Below are 16,684 nucleotides of genomic sequence, written 5' to 3' on the forward strand. Positions count from 1 at the left end.
CGAGTACCTTGTCCAGTTAGTCAGCTGTGGGTGCAGGAGGCTATTGCGTGTCCCCTGGCAGAGGGGAGTCCAGTGCAACAGTTGGGGGGGTGGGCCACTATGTGTGTCTGTGCAGCACCACTGACCTTAATCTGCCCATAGTTGTGTACTCAAGGTTCCCTGGGTAGGGGCAGGTGTTATGAACCACCATCGTCTCCACAGTATGGCATGCCTCAGTTCCGAAATAGGAAACTCTCACACATTCCTAATGTGTAATGCATATGCTTTCTGATGGCAGGATGTTCACATAGATCCATGTACGATAAGTCAGTATTGATTAGTTCACGCTTTCTTTTTTTATGATTTTACTAAACATGATGTTTGTACAATATACTTGTCTTACTGCTTTTTAATACTACACGTGTTAGCCTGCTAAATCATTGCCTTGCCCATCCTCACCCTTTGTGACAGCTCTCCCCTGCTGAGTATTACCACGCCCTCCCTTCATTGTTGACAGCTCCCCTGCTTACACGTGATTGATTCATCTTCCTTGCACCTGTCATTACGTGGGAGACTCATTGTGAGAAGTTGGCCTGGTATATGATGTTCACTAGTTAAAGTGACCACCTTGTACCATGCCAAGCAACCCTTATGGTGTGGTTGTAAGTCAACCTTTTCGGACCAGCTGCCCTAGTGGTAGCGTAGGCTAAGCAGTCTTTGAGGCTAAACTCGTGAAACATGTTAAGCAGGCTGTTTTACCAAATGTAACCCCCCTTTATACCAATGAAAGGACACCACACAGATATATATTGAAAATATATATGTCTTTATTTCTCAAAGTATCCCCTAGACTCTTTATGAGCACAGGAGCACAAATCGTTAAACAAGAATACGTTAGAATACACAGAAGTTGCACTTTATATGGATAGGCCCTGGTGGCCACTCGAACCATATACTAAAATAGTGGTATAAGTACCACGAACAGAAAAGGGAAAAGGCCTAGGGCCTCTAGAATCGCTGGGCCTACAAGGAGCTAACTTTAGTTAGTGACCAGGAGGTCCACGGGTTGCGTGTGCAGAGCAAACAGTCACATGCGGGCTCCCATAGGTTTTCAATGGGTGCGTAAAAGTTACAAAGTTACTGCAAAAAGGATCTTCCGGATGGACTATGAACTTAAGATTGGAAACACAGGCACTAGAGATGATACTCTACACTTGGGCACCGGAGTGTCAGCTTTACCTCACCCACAGGAAGCGGGTGCATAGGTCTCGAAGTGCGTTGGGTTTCTTCTATCTGTTCAAGGGAGCCTGAAGACAAAGATGCTGCAGGCGGTCGTTCCGGAAGAGATGCGGTGGATCCCAGAGTGGATCGGAGTTGTAGAAGACCTGTAAGCAGAGGGGACAGTGTTCACAGTCACTAGCCCGTGACCAGCGTGGCACCAGGTGGGTACCAGGCGATGTCGGGTGCAAACAGGAGAAAAGGTGCAGCTTGTCTCTGCAGCCACGTGGTTCCTGAAGGTCGACGACATCCAGGAGTCGGTTCATGAGCTGTCCCACGCAGGCTTTCGCTGTCGGCGGTGTCGGCGACTTGATCGGAGCAAACAAGCCTTGGCAAAAGCAATTGTTGTGGAAAACGAAATAAGCTGATGGTTCTGACCAGCAAGGTCAGAGGGACTGCTCCTTTGGAGGGGAGCAAGGGCCAGTCTGGAGCAACCAGACCAGTGGTGTAGTTCTTGAAGTTCGTCGCCAAGATGGCCACTAGCCAACGGGCCAGCAACCGGTTAGGCGCGTCGAGTGGCAAAATGCAGAGGGGCCCCACGCAGATCGTGGAGATGCTGGAGGGCTCACCTTTGGTGCAGATGCTGCTCGGGTGTTGGGCTTCTCAGGACCCAAAGCACAACTTGGAGGGAGCCTCGGTTGTCGCGCTTGCAGCTTGTCGTGGTCTTTTCAAGATGGCTGGCTCCACGTGTCTCGTTGCCTCCACGGGTTCCTTCTTTTCAGGGACTGTGGATCGGGCGGTGAGAGGTCTGGAGGTCCAGGTCTTGTCAGTCTCTGGGCTCGGGCTCTGGCGGGAGGCGGCGGCAAAGCAGATGTTGATTCGCTGGATGGTGCTTGCGTTAGCAAGGTGGTCACTCCCTGACCACAGGGGAGATTTCCTTCAGTCCTCTGTGCGGCAGAGCGTCGAAGTTCCCGTCTTCTTCTTGTAGTTAAGTTGATTCCAGGATGTCTAAAGTCTTAGGACACAGCTCCTACCTTTATTCGGATCCTAGGGGCCGGACTACCTGCTAGGTCCCTCCCTAAGGGTGGGACCAGGAAGGGGGGTGGTTACACCCCCAATCCTTTGTCCAGCTCGCCCCAGGCCCGGGACTGGTGTGCCCCAGGACCGGATTGAACTGGCATATGCACCGAGGCTCCTTGTGAGCCTCAGGCATGTCTGGTTTCTTTCAAGCCCTACCTGACCAATCCACAAAATCCTGTCTGGGGTGGTGCACGCACCTCCCCTGGCAGGAAACCCTTTGTCCACACCTCCCAAGCTGGAAGGACTCCCAGCAGCAGGAGGGCAGACTTGTGTCTGTGGTGGCAGCATCCATTTTGTGGAGCTGAGGCTATGTCTGATTTTACCCGGGTTTCAGGTACTGTACATGTCGTGTCCCTCTAGAAGGGTGGAATGCTAACCCCGTCGCCAGAATTGGCGAGGGGTTAGTATTCCAATTCGTATGACACCTTACTCGACATGTTTTGATAAAGCCAAACCAAAGATAGCATTTAACCGCGAGGTTCATAATGCACTTAAGAGTATATGGTATGATGATATCTGGAAACAGTAGAAGGAAGTGGTTCCGACCACTGCAGACAGGCTCAGCTCATGCCAGAGCACCATCTCACATGGAACCAAGCACTCTGCCTTCAGGATTGTCAAGGCCTGCCATAGGAGTGACTTATAGGTTAACATGTGTCCCATTTAAGGTTAGGTATAGGTATACTACACCTAAGTAAGAGGTGGTTACACCAACTTACCCCAGCTGAGTGATCAGCCAGTTGTGTCAAATTTGTTAGGCCAGGCCAGGGGTGGCACAATACATGCTTCAGCCCCTGGTAGGCCTTAGATACACCAATGCCCTGGGTACCTAGTGTACACTGGTACAGGGGCTCACAGGGTGATCCACTTCCAATTGGTTATGCACCTAGGGTGCATAGTGTAAATTTAGTAGAGAGAACAGCAGGCTGGGGGTCTGATTGGCAGGCCCACAGCCTCAATATGTCAAAAACCAGTGAAGCAAAAAGCAAAAATTTGGGGTGACCATAGGATAGCAGACCCTACTCTCCTACACAACCCCCCCCCCAAACGCAGGGACATTAAACTAGCCTTGACCAGTCTCGTCTTCATGTCCTAAGTGGAAGTACCTGGAGAGACCATCTGCATTCCCATGGTCTGTACCTGGCTGGTGCTCCACTGTAAAGTCCATACCCTGTAGGGAAATGGACCACCTAAGCAGTTTGGGGTTTTCACCCTTCATCTGATTTAGCCACAAGAGGGGCTTATGGTCGGTCTGAATCTTGAAGTGAGTGCCAAACAAGTATGGCCTCAGCTTCTTCAGGGCCCACACCACAGCAAAGGCCTCCCTCTCAATAGCTGACCAATTCTTCTCTCTGGGGGTCAACCTTCTGCTAATAAAAGCAATGGGTTGGTCTTGACCATCTACATTAAGTTGTGACAGCACAGCTCCCACACCCAACTCAGAAGCATCTGTTTGGACAATAAACTCTTTGGAGTAGTCAGGACTTTTCAGGATAGGTGCAGAGCACATGGCCTCCTTCAGGTCATCAAATGCCTTTTGACAGCTTACTGTCCACTGAACCTTTTTGGGCATCTTCTTGGATGTCAGATCATTAAGAGGAGTCACAATGGACCCATAGTTCTTAACAAACTTCCTGTAGTACCCAGTCAAGCCCAAGAAAGCTCGAACTTGAGTCTGGGTGGTTGGAGGAGACCAGTCCTTGATGGATTGTATCTTACTCTCCAGTGGTTGAACTTGGCCTCCACCTACAAGGTGGCCCAAATACACAACCTTACTCTTCCCTATCTGGCACTTAGAATCCTTGATAGTGAGGCCTGCCCTTTGCAGAGCCTCAAGAGCCTTCTTCAGGTGGATCAGGTGATCCTCCCAGGTGGAGCTAAAGACAGCAATGTCATCAAGATATGCTGCACAAAAGTCATCCAACCCAGTAAGGACTTGATTCACCAACCTTTGGAAGGTGGCAGGTGCATTCTTCAGACCAAAGGGCATCACCACAAATTGGTAGTGCCCACCTGGGGTTGAGAATGCTGTTTTGGCCTTAGACTCCTCAGCTAATCTGATTTGCCAATAGCCAGCTGTCAAGTCAAATGTGCTCAAAAACTTAGCAGAAGCTAGTTTGTCTATGAGCTCATCTGCCCTTGGAATAGGATGTGCATCTGTCCTGGTGACAGCATTGAGTCCTCTGTAATCCACACAGAACCTCATCTCTCTCTTGCCATCTTTGGTGTGAGATTGGGGACCACAACCACTGGGCTAGCCCAGGGGCTCTCTGAGGGTTCAATGACACCCAATTCCAGCATTTTGTGTACCTCAGCCTTTATACAGTCCCTGACGTAGTCAGGTTGTCTGTAAAGCTTGTTCTTTACAGGCAGACTGTCACCAGTGTCCACCACATGGGTACACCAGTCAGTTTGGCTAGGTATCAAGGAAAACATGTGTTGAAATGATTGTAGAACTTGTCTAAATTCAGTCTGCTGATGATCAGTGAGGTTGCCTCCAAGGGTCACTCCTTCAACTGAACCATCCTCAGGGTTCTGAGACAACAGGTCTGGGAGAGGGTCACTCTCTTCCTCCTGTCCCTCATCTGTAGCCATGAGCAAGCCCATGTCTGCCCTGTCAACATATGCTTTTAACCTGTTAACATGGAGTACCCTGTGGGGACTCCTGGGAGTTCCTAGGTCCACCAAGTAGGTAACCTCTCCCTTCTTTTCCAGGATTGTATGGGGTCCAGACCATTTGTCTTGGAGTGCTGCTGGGGCCACTGGCTCCAACACCCATACCTTCTGTCCTGGCTGAAACTCAACCAAGACAGCCTTTTGGTCATGCCAAGCTTTCTGTAAGGCCTGGCTTGCCTCAAGGTTTTTGGATGCCTTCTCCATATACTCAGCCATCCTGGAGCGGAGACCAAGTACATAGTCCACTATGTCTTGCTTAGGCTTTTTGAGAGGTAACTCCCATCCTTCCTTCACCAAACACAGTGGGCCTCTTACAGGGTGCCCAAACAACAATTCAAAGGGGCTGTAGCCAACCCCCTTTTGTGGGACCTCTCTGTAAGCAAACAGAAGGCAGGGTAGAAGGATGTCCCATCTTCGCCTGAGCTTTTCAGGTAATTCTTTGATCATACCCTTTAGGGTCTTGTTGAATCTCTCAACAAGCCCATTGCATTGTGGGTGATAAGGGGTGGTGAACTTGTAGTTGACACCACATTCCTTCCACATAGCTGTCAAGTATCCTGACATGAAGTTGGTACCTCTGTCAGAAACCACCTCCTTAGGAAACCCCACTCTGGAGAATACTCCCAGCAGGGCCCTGGCCACAACAGGTGCTGTAGTGGTCCTAAGGGGAATTGCCTCTGGATACCTGGTGGCATGATCCACTACCACCAGTATAAATCTGTGCCCAGATGCAGTGGGAGGATCCATGGGACCCACTATATCTATTCCCACTCTTTCAAAGGGGACCCCCACCACAGGTAGTGGTATTAGGGGGGCCTTTGTTGTGCCACCTGATTTGCCACTGGCTTGGCAGGTCACACAGGAGCGACAAAACTCCTTGGTATCTTCATTCATGTGAGGCCAGTGAAAGTGAGGGACAAGTCTGTCCCAAGTCTTGTTCTGGCCTAAGTGTCCTGCTAAAGGAATATCATGGGCCAAGGTAAGAAGGAAGCCCCTAAATTGCAGAGGTATAACCAACCTCCTGGTTGCACCAGGCTTGGGGTCTCTAGCCTCTGAATAAAGGAGCCCTTCATCCCAATACACTTTTATGGGTACCTTGAGCATTCCCAGCAGCCTCAGCAGCAGCCAGCTGTCTGAGGGGTTCAAGAGAGGGACAGGATAACTGAGCCTGCCTCAGGTCAGCCCTTGAAGGTCCCCCTGTCCCCAGAAACTCAACCTGATCAGGTTCAAGCTCTTCAGGGACAGTTCCTTCAGGGTTCTCTAGATCAGCTTCCTGGGAAGGTTGATCATCACTCTGAGGCAGGGGGGAAGGAACAGCCTTGACCCTCCTGTTCTTCTTCTTGGTAGGTGCTTGGTCCATTGTTCCAGGATCCAAGACCTGAGGTTCAGTAAGGCACTTTTTGGCCTGTGACCTGGTCACAGCAAGGACATGTGGTGATATACCTAACATCTCTGCATGTGTCCTGTACTCCACTTCAGACTATAGAGAACTCTCTAGGTCAATGCCCAACAAACATTCTACTGGGAGGTCTGCACTAACCACAACCCTTTTGAGGCCAGTTACCCCTCCCCATGAGAAGTTAACAACTGCCACACTATGTGAAGTAGTGGCATTGCTGGCATTGGTCACCAGGTAATTCTCACCTGGTATGTACTGTCCAGGGTCCACAAAGCCTGGTGTCACCATAGTGACACTGGCACATGTGTCCCTGTAGGCTTGAGCCACTTTTTCATTAATTAAAGGAGTCTGTCTGTACTTGCCCAGGTTACTGGGGCTCACAGTCAGGGACAAATCTATGTCCCCATCACAGATCAGGACTGCCTGTGTCAGGGTTCTGTCTAAGTCAGAATCTCCTTCAGTTCCCATAGTGATTCCCACTACACCCTTTGTCTGGGGACCAACACTGCTAACAGTAGTACTGGGAGCAGGTGCCTTAGGGGCAACAGTGTTGGGGGCTCCACCCTTTTTACAATCACTAGTCCAGTGAGTTGTATTCTTGCAAGAATTGCACCAGGGTTTCTTTTGACCTTCTTTCTTCTTCCCTTTAGGCTGGGACCCACCCTCTTTAGTACTAGTTTGGGGCCCTGTTGAAGACTTCTGGTCTTTAGATTTCTGATCTCCACCCTTTTGGTCTGTTTTCTTCTGATCACCCCCTTGGCCCTGGTTCTGGTTCTTTTGCTTAACCCTGGTTCTGACCCATTTGTCTGCCTTCTTTCCCAATTCTTGGGGAGAGGTCAGATCAGAGTCAACCAAGTGTTGATGCAGTTGCTGGTTTTGACAGTTATTTAAAATCTGTTCTCTCATCATCAAATTGTACAATCCTGTATAATCAGATACCTTACTTCCCAGCAACCAACCCTCCAAAGCCTTAGTGGCACATTCAATGTATTCAGACCAGTCCTGAGTCTGTGTCTTCTGGGTGTCTCTGAACATTAACCTGTACTGTTCAGTGGTTAAGCCTAACTCATCAACTAGGACACTCTTCAGGACTCTGTAGTTTCTGACATCCTCCTCCCTAACAGTGAGGAGTCTGTCTCTGCCTCTTCCTTCAAAGGAGAGCCAGAGGATTGCTGCCCACTGGTCTTCAGGAACCTGCTGCACTTTGCAGGCTCTCTCAAGAGCAGTCATCCATTTGTGGATGTCATCCCCACTTTTGTAGGGGGGCACAACCTTGGACAGGTTCCTATTGTCAAAGACCCTATCCTTGTCCTTAGGGACAATGCTGCCACCAGTGGGTATAGACCCACTCTCTTTAGGTCGCCTAGCCTTACTCGGTTTCTCTTCCATCAGAGCTACTTCTAGCTCCTGTTTCCTGATTCTCAGCTGAGCTTCCTGCATTCTGGCCTCATGCTCCCTCCTCTGAGGGGTGGTCATCCTTCTCCTGGAGTGACCTTGAGAGCCTCTAGAGGCATGAGAAGCATTAGATTCACCTGAGTGATTCCTTTGCCTCCCAAGCCCCTGGTTAAGTCCACTAGGGAGATCCAATGGGGTGATCCCATTGTCAGTCCCCAGTAGCCTTAAGTTAGCTGGGCCACGTATAACACTTGGCACTGGGCTAGTTCTCCCTTCATCCTCACTACCTTCTGTATCAGTACCCTTCTCACTTTCATCCTCTGTAGTATGAATCTCATCTAAGGGGTGACTATTGGAAAGGGGTACCTCAGTAGCATTTTCAGAAGGGGGGCCTCCTGTTCGAGTCCCTAAGGGGCCTAACTGGGAGGCTTTCCTGAGAGCTTTCTGATCTTCATCAGCCTGTAAAAGCTCTCTGAGTTTAGCAGAAGTAGGATTCTTGGGCTGTTTAAGGCCCCTGATATTTGCCAACTGCCTGAGCTCATTTTGATTTAGGGTAGCAAAGATGGATGGTGCCCTCTGGGGGTCACTCTCAACAGAGATGGGTACATTGGACCCCTCTGTCCCAGCCATTGCTCTTAAGTGTGGGTGGATGTGTTGCAATCTACCTACACTTGGGTTTTCCTACTAAACCTATCTAGTAGTTGTAGTCAGGGTGTGCTACTCCCTTTGCTCTACAACAACTAAGTTCAGTAGAACTTAAGTATATCTATTCTTGTTTTATATGTACCTAAAGGTACCTGTATGATCTTTCAATTGGTAACAAAGAGATTACAGAGGTAAAACACAGCAAGCTCAAATCCAACCGCTGCTCACCAATCTGAGAAGTTGGCCTGGTATATGATGTTCACTAGTTAAAGTGACCACCTTGTACCATGCCAAGCAACCCTTATGGTGTGGTTGTAAGTCAACCTTTTCGGACCAGCTGCCCTAGTGGTAGCGTAGGCTAAGCAGTCTTTGAGGCTGAACTCGTGAAACATGTTAAGCAGGCTGTTTTACCAAATGTAACCCCCCTTTATACCAATGAAAGGACACCACACAGATATATATTGAAAATATATATGTCTTTATTTCTCAAAGTATCCCCTAGACTCTTTATGAGCACAGGAGCACAAATCGTTAAACAAGAATACGTTAGAATACACAGAAGTTGCACTTTATATGGATAGGCCCTGGTGGCCACTCGAACCATATACTAAAATAGTGGTATAAGTACCACGAACAGAAAAGGGAAAAGGCCTAGGGCCTCTAAAATCGCTGGGCCTACAAGGAGCTAACTTTAGTTAGTGACCAGGAGGTCCACGGGTTGCGTGTGCAGAGCAAACAGTCACATGCGGGCTCCCATAGGTTTTCAATGGGTGCGTAAAAGTTACAAAGTTACTGCAAAAAGGATCTTCCGGATGGACTATGAACTTAAGATTGGAAACACAGGCACTAGAGATGATACTCTACACTTGGGCACCGGAGTGTCAGCTTTACCTCACCCACAGGAAGCGGGTGCATAGGTCTCGAAGTGCGTCGGGTTTCTTCTATCTGTTCAAGGGAGCCTGAAGACAAAGATGCTGCAGGCGGTCGGTCCGGAAGAGATGCGGTGGATCCCAGAGTGGATCGGAGTTGTAGAAGACCTGTAAGCAGAGGGGACAGTGTTCACAGTCACTAGCCCGTGACCAGCGTGGCACCAGGTGGGTACCAGGCGATGTCGGGTGCAAACAGGAGGAAAGGTGCAGCTTGTCTCTGCAGCCACGTGGTCCCTGAAGGTCGACGACGTCCAGGAGTCGATTCACGAGCTGTCCCACGCAGGCTCTCGCTGTCGGCGGTGTCGGCGACTTGATCGGAGCAAACAAGCCTTGGCAAAAGCAATTGTTCTGGAAAACAAAATAAGCTGATGGTTCTGACCAGCAAGGTCAGAGGGACTGCTCCTTTGGAGGGGAGCAAGGGCCAGTCTGGAGCAACCAGACCAGCGGTGTAGTTCTTGAAGTTCGACGCCAAGATGGCCACTAGCCAACGGGCCAGCAACCGGTTAGGCGCGTCGAGTGGCAAAATGCAGAGGGGCCCCACGCAGATCGTGGAGATGCTGGAGGGCTCACCTTTGGTGCAGATGCTGCTCGGGTGTTGGGCTTCTCAGGACCCAAAGCACAACTTGGAGGGAGCCTCGGTTGTCGCGCTTGCAGCTTGTCGTGGTCTTTTCAAGATGGCTGGCTCCACGTGTCTCGTTGCCTCCACGGGTTCCTTCTTTTCAGGGACTGTGGATCGGGTGGTGAGAGGTCTGGAGGTCCAGGTCTTGTCAGTCTCTGGTCTCGGGCTCCGGCGGGAGGCGGCAGCAAAGCAGACGTTGATTCGCTGGATGGTGCTTGCGTTAGCAAGGTGGTCACTCCCTGACCACAGGGGAGATTTCCTTCAGTCCTCTGTGCAGCAGAGCGTCAAAGTTCCCGTCTTCTTCTTGTAGTTAAGTTGATTCCAGGATGTCTAAAGTCTTAGGACACAGCTCCTACCTTTATTCGGATCCTAGGGGCCGGACTACCTGCTAGGTCCCTCCCTAAGGGTGGGACCAGGAAGGGGGGTGGTTACACCCCCAATCCTTTGTCCAGCTCGCCCCAGGCCCGGAACTGGTGTGCCCCAGGACCGGTTTGAACTGGCATATGCACCGAGGCTCCTTGTGAGCCTCAGGCATGTCTGGTTTCTTTCAAGCCCTACCTGACCAATACACAAAATCCTGTCTGGGGTGGTGCACGCACCTCCCCTGGCAGGAAACCCTTTGTCCACACCTCCCAAGCTGGAAGGACTCCCAGCAGCAGGAGGGCAGACTTGTGTCTGTGGTGGCAGCATCCATTTTGTGGAGCTGAGGCTATGTCTGATTTTACCCGGGTTTCAGGTACTGTACATGTCGTGTCCCTCTAGAAGGGTGGAATGCTAACCCCGTCGCCAGAATTGGCGAGGGGTTAGTATTCCAATTCGTATGACACCTTACTCGACATGTTTTGATAAAGCCAAACCAAAGATAGCATTTAACCGCGAGGTTCATAATGCACTTAAGAGTATATGGTATGACGATATCTGGAAACAGTAGAAGGAAGTGGTTCCGACCACTGCAGACAGGCTCAGCTCATGCCAGAGCACCATCTCACATGGAACCAAGCACTCTGCCTTCAGGATTGTCAAGGCCTACCATAGGAGTGACTCATAGGTTAACATGTGTCCCATTTAAGGTTAGGTATAGGTATACTACACCTAAGTAAGAGGTGGTTACACCAACATACCCCAGCTGAGTGATCAGCCAGTTGTGTCAAATTTGTTAGGCCAGGCCAGGGGTGGCACAATACATGCTTCAGCCCCTGGTAGGCCTTAGATACACCAATGCCCTGGGTACCTAGTGTACACTGGTACAGGGGCTCACAGGGTGATCCACTTCCAATTGGTTATGCACCTAGGGTGCATAGTTTTAATTTAGTAGAGAGAACAGCAGGCTGGGGGTCTGATTGGCAGGCCCACAGCCTCAATATGTCAAAAACCAGTGAAGCAAAAAGCAAAAATTTGGGGTGACCACAGGATAGCAGACCCTACTCTCCTACACTCATCTTCCTTGCACCTGTCATTAAAACATGCAGCAAGCCTCTGACAGACACACGCTCAAGTGCAAAGCTTCCATTAAGTCCAGCCTCCTATAAAAGGAAGCCAAGTCGCCGTAGCGCTCGCTTTGCCTCTTTGCTACAACACTACCTGGACTCCAGTGCTCCCACTCAGTATTCTTCTGTCCTTGACTTCCTCTTCAGAACTCATTCAGCTGCTTCACATCATGGTCCAGTGTGGCCGCTCATCCGGACTCGCAGCTGCGCGTCGGAGCTCCAACGTGCCGTCTCCTAGGAAACCAAAGCAAACAGGAAGAAAACTATAAAACAAGATGTCTTGCATTCTACTCTGATATAAAGGTACAATTTAGTTTTATTGTATTGTGCAGAGATGCTTTTTTCATAACGTGGTCAAAAACTCTCATTTTTATTTTATCGCCAGAACAAGAGGTACATTTTTTTTTTGTGTGTGGCGCAGGACTGCTTCTTTAGACAAACGTGGTTAAAGTGATTAAAGACTGGTATTTACTTTGTCATTTAATTTACATTGTTTTATGTGCCTTCTCTGTATAAATTGCAATAACGGTTTCACTCATCCGCTCGAGAGACCATCATTAACCCTTTCCAATCTATCCAGGAAGACTTGTATGTACTGCAAGGAGCAGTCGCATCTTCCAGCAGTAATGTTTTCTTTTCAATTTTGATGTTATTTTGATACCTTATTTGTGAATTACTGCATTTACATAACTGTATTTGTTTGCACTGTATGTTGCAGGACATTCCATCCTATAACCTTTCCCTGGGAATTCCTCTATCTCCACACGTTGATATAGTAACTGCATCTTTGTAGTCTGTTGAGAATATTGATGAATAAGTGTCTTGTGAGTGCAGATGTCACCTTACATTTGTCAGTGCTAATTAGTAACTTTTTTGTCCCCACTAATAGAAGTTGCAGTACTCATACCGTGCCAAAATCCAGAGTATAGTCCAATCCTGTCCCGTGCTGCAAAGTCAGAGAAGGTGCAAGTCTTCATTCCTGAGACTCACTGATCCATGCAGTTGTTTCTCTGATCCAATTCCCCCCTCCCCTTGAGACCTTTCAGTGTTTCTTTATACATTGTTGCCAGATTAGGTCACATGTAGCGTGGGTTCTCACATCTCTCCCCAAAGAAACAACCTAGAATTCAGGTGGGTGCCTGACACAACAGCAGGGTCCTGTGTCGTTCGAGTTTTCAGTTCAGTGTCTGTAGCTGGGATGCAAGAGCACCAGCCTCTAGCACCCCGGTCCCCTAGAGAAAAAGGTGGCTGGCAGGGGTGGCTCCTCTGATGTCACAAAGTGTGAGGGCAGATTAGTGTGAGTCCAGGCCCCCATTTGAATACTTTTGCAGCCCACAGATAATAGCTGTCTCTGTCACCACCATGGGCAGCCATGCAGGTGCGAATGGGGAGCGAGTGTAGTCTCAACAGCAAGATCGCAGGGAACAGGAGCCCCACTCCCAGCAGTGTCAAGCCTCTACAAGGTCTCTTTGGGGGTGGGAGGGCTTATAGTGATCCTTTGCACACGCCCCACCTCCCCCAGGTCAAGCCACACCCACCTCCAAGCCTAAGGGCCACCTCATCGTGGAAAAAAATGGTGCTTGAAGTGACGGCGCCACCTGGCCTGTTCACGCATGACTTGTACACGCATGACTTGTACACATGCACGCACCCCGAGGGCAGGCTCGCCCGAGGGGTTAAATAAAGGGGCGTAAGTCCACTCGGGGTCTTGGCCCAGTACTAGTAATTACGTGTGGTTGTCCCCTTATCGCTGCGTTGCCCCGCTACCCTCCGCGCAGTGTGTATCCAGCCATGCCTGGACACCACATTGGCGATGAGGCGGGTCACCCACGCCTCTGTTGTGCCTCACCTGCCTCGCTTGTCCCCGGTGCCTGCGTGGCGTGTTCAGTCCGCTCTGCCGGATCTGTGTGTGCCGCCTCAGCGGGAGCCCACTCCACACGTCGCTGCTGTCTATCGGTGGAGGGTGCACCGGCGCATGCATCCTTGGCGGGTGCCCACCCCACACTGCGCTGCTGCCTGGTGTCCTGCTCTGTCGGCTGGGTCGCGTGGGACCGGTGGGGAGCTGAAGTCGTCGGCGCCTGGAGCAACGCCTTGAAGGTGAGGCCGGCCCTGCCCTGCGCGGGCCTGCACTGGCCGTGCTCGTCACTCCAGCCACAGCGGGATCGAGCTGGCACCCTGGCAGTGACAAGGCCCAGACGCACTCCCACGATCACGTGGTCGGACCTGCGGCCGAAGTGCGGACGGAACACCTGATTCGGCGAAGGAGAGGATTGGGCCCCGCAGCGCACAGCGCACATATGTGCATGCTCCCAGCGCCTAGCCTCTCAAACTGGCTGTAAGGATTGGCCTAACAAAAGGAAAAGGGAAGAGAAAACCAGGCAAATACGAACAGCAGATTAACACTCCCAGCAGTTTAACACTCCCGCCATCACGAGGCCGGCAGTAACTGGGCCCACCACGCACCACAGGCAGTCACCATCAGGTTTCAAAGGTGAATCAGCTCAGCGCTCACCTCAAGGGAACACTCCTCGTTGTAGTGGTAGTCATCACTAGCTGGAGAACCCACACCACCAGCCTGCTCTCCACGTCCAGTGGCGGCAGCACCATCGGTGGCCCGCATCGGCCTGCACCCAGCGACCTGGCCTGCTGCCACCGCCTGTGAGCATTGGCGAGGGCTCTAGTGACTGAGGATGAGTGTACAAGACGCGGATGGAGGGGGTGGTGCCCCTGCTTCGCAGCTGCCAGTCCCTCAGCAGGCGGCCCTACCTGCCCAACCTCGGCCTAGTCAGGCCATGGCTGCCCCCTTACCACCATTCAGCGAGCTCTCAGACCCCGCCCCAGCTGCGGCACACTGGAAGTCCTGGATCGGCTGCCTGGACCATTACTTTATTGGCATGCGAGAGACCGGCGGGAGGGTGAAAAGATCACTCCTCATGTGCTACGGAGGGGGTGAGCTGCATGAATTATTTGAGACATTGCCCAACACAGGAGTGGACGACGACAGCAATGGAGTGGTTGCAGCCATGAACAGGCATTTCAAACCCCAAATAAACCCAGACTTCGAGTGGTTCAAGCTCCGACAGGCAAGGTAAGGGGAGGCCGAGAACATTGATGTTTTCTACGTTCGTCTACAGAAATTGGCGAGTTCCTGCATGCTGTCGGACCAGAGGGAGGAGATCAGGGCGCAAGTCATTCAGGGGTGTCGTTCAGTGACGCTATGGCGCCTGATACTCTGACAACAGGGCATCTTTCTGAACGAGATTCTCGTACTAGCCAGGTCCCACGAGATGTCAAACGCTCGCGCAGACGAGATGGAGGTGGCCCTCAACCGGCCTCGCCGCAGCCCGCATCGACACGACCCCCTGTGGTCCATGAGGAGGGAGTGGACGCTATTCAGAGACAGCCGGCACCGTCGAGAGGACCCACGAGACCACCCCAAAGAAGCGCATGCAGAAATTGTGGGTTGGCCCACCCTCCAGCAGGGAGATGTTTTGCGAAAAGGAAAACTTGCTCCCAGTGCTGTGGTTACCAGGAACGCCTCATGGGTCATGATAGTGGAGTTTGGGCCGTTGCCAACAGATGGTGTCACTGAGGAGCCGGAGCAAGGAGAGGGAATAGCTCCGACAAGCATCCCTATCAGTAGTCCAGCGCCTGTGTCACGCCCAGAAGGAGAAGAATCGAGGACGGTGGAAGAACAGCAGAGTCCAGGTGCCGCGTTCCCCAAGTCAAAGAGAGGGACAGGTGCGCAAGGAATGGAGAAGAACTCCCGGAGCCAGAGGTATGGTCTCCGGCCGAACCCAGACCCCAGCCAAAGACTAAAAGTCTTTGCGTGGTGCATAAAGAAAGACTGAGGTTGCAAATGTGAAGCACCTTAGTTTCTAAAAGATTGGAGGAATGTAGTGACGGCGCTGCCAGGCCTGTTCACGCAAGACTTGCACGCACCCCGAGGGCGGGCTCACCTGAGCGGTTAAATAAAGGTGCATAAGACCACTCGGGGTCTTGGCCCAGTACCAATAATTACGTGTGGTTGTCCCCTTATTGCTGCGTTGCCACGCTGGAGGCCTAGCCTCCGCGCAGCGTGTGTCCAGCCAGGCCTGGAGACCACAGTGCTGAGCTCTCCCCCGCAGTGCAGAGGATAGGAGTCCCTGTCGTTGCCACAGGGACGGTGGTACCTCACGCTGGTCAGTTTGGGCCTCTGTTTACCAGTGCCGCGCAGCTACCGGGGCTCACCACATGCCTCCCGCAGGATCAGCTTGCAGTCCGGCAGTGGCTTTGCCTCGATCCGGGCGATTGACATGGCCTAGGTCAAGCACCACAGGGTGTATCAGCTTCATCCTCGGTGGGGTTGGGGGGGTTCTTTTTCTTGTGTCTTATGACCCAAGTGGCCTCATAGTCTCTCCTTTCAGGCCCAGTCCTCGGGCATAGCCTCCCGCTTCATCTCTGTCCATGAGCCCCTGGGGGGGGGGGGACTGCGAAATCGCCTTGGGGAGGAAAGCCAGCCAAGCCCCGTTGTTGGATCCAGTGAAGCAGAGCTGCTCACTGCATTAGCCGGTCTCAGTAGTCGGGTTGTAGCGGATATCGATTAGCATTTGCCATCCTGCGACTTAAGCTACGCACCATGCACCGTGCATCATGCAGCTCCAATTGCAGAAACATCTGGGTGGAATATAGTACCTACTAGGCCAAGTATCACTGTACATAGGAGCACGGACTATCCAGTGCCATTCACTCCGCTGGAGGTGTCTAACAGGTTTGACATCTTTAGTGGTCTGGATGCCTGTGATTGAAGTCTACAGTCACGAGGGGAGGAGATAGTGGGTGCACATTTTTTAAATACAGGTGGTTTGGTTGAGGCTATGGAAGGGAATGTACCCACTGTTTCAAATATATCTGATGGAGTTCCTGATTCGACTAGTGTCATTATAAATGTGCCAAATAATTCTGACCACTGTACACAAACAGACAACCAAGGTAGCCGTGTCAGCGATACAACAATCCATGGTTTAACCAATTATGAAGATATCCCCGGAGTTACAGGTTATTTTACACCTAGTAACTGTTCAGGGAAGGCCAATGAAACTGGATGTCTGGTGGAGGTCAGTGGATCAGAAACAGAGGGAGTGTTGGTTAGTAGCAGCATAAGAGATACTACGAACGTTCACAATCCTTTAAGCAGTAATGTGGAGAGCCAGTTTCTGGTTTCATGGAATGTGGCAGGTCTTAAAAATAAGTTGGCCTCCAGGGATTGGGCCACTTT

This window comes from Triturus cristatus, chromosome 12, assembly GCF_964204655.1.
Source record: "Triturus cristatus chromosome 12, aTriCri1.1, whole genome shotgun sequence".
In the NCBI taxonomy this organism is placed as follows: domain Eukaryota; kingdom Metazoa; phylum Chordata; class Amphibia; order Caudata; family Salamandridae; genus Triturus; species Triturus cristatus.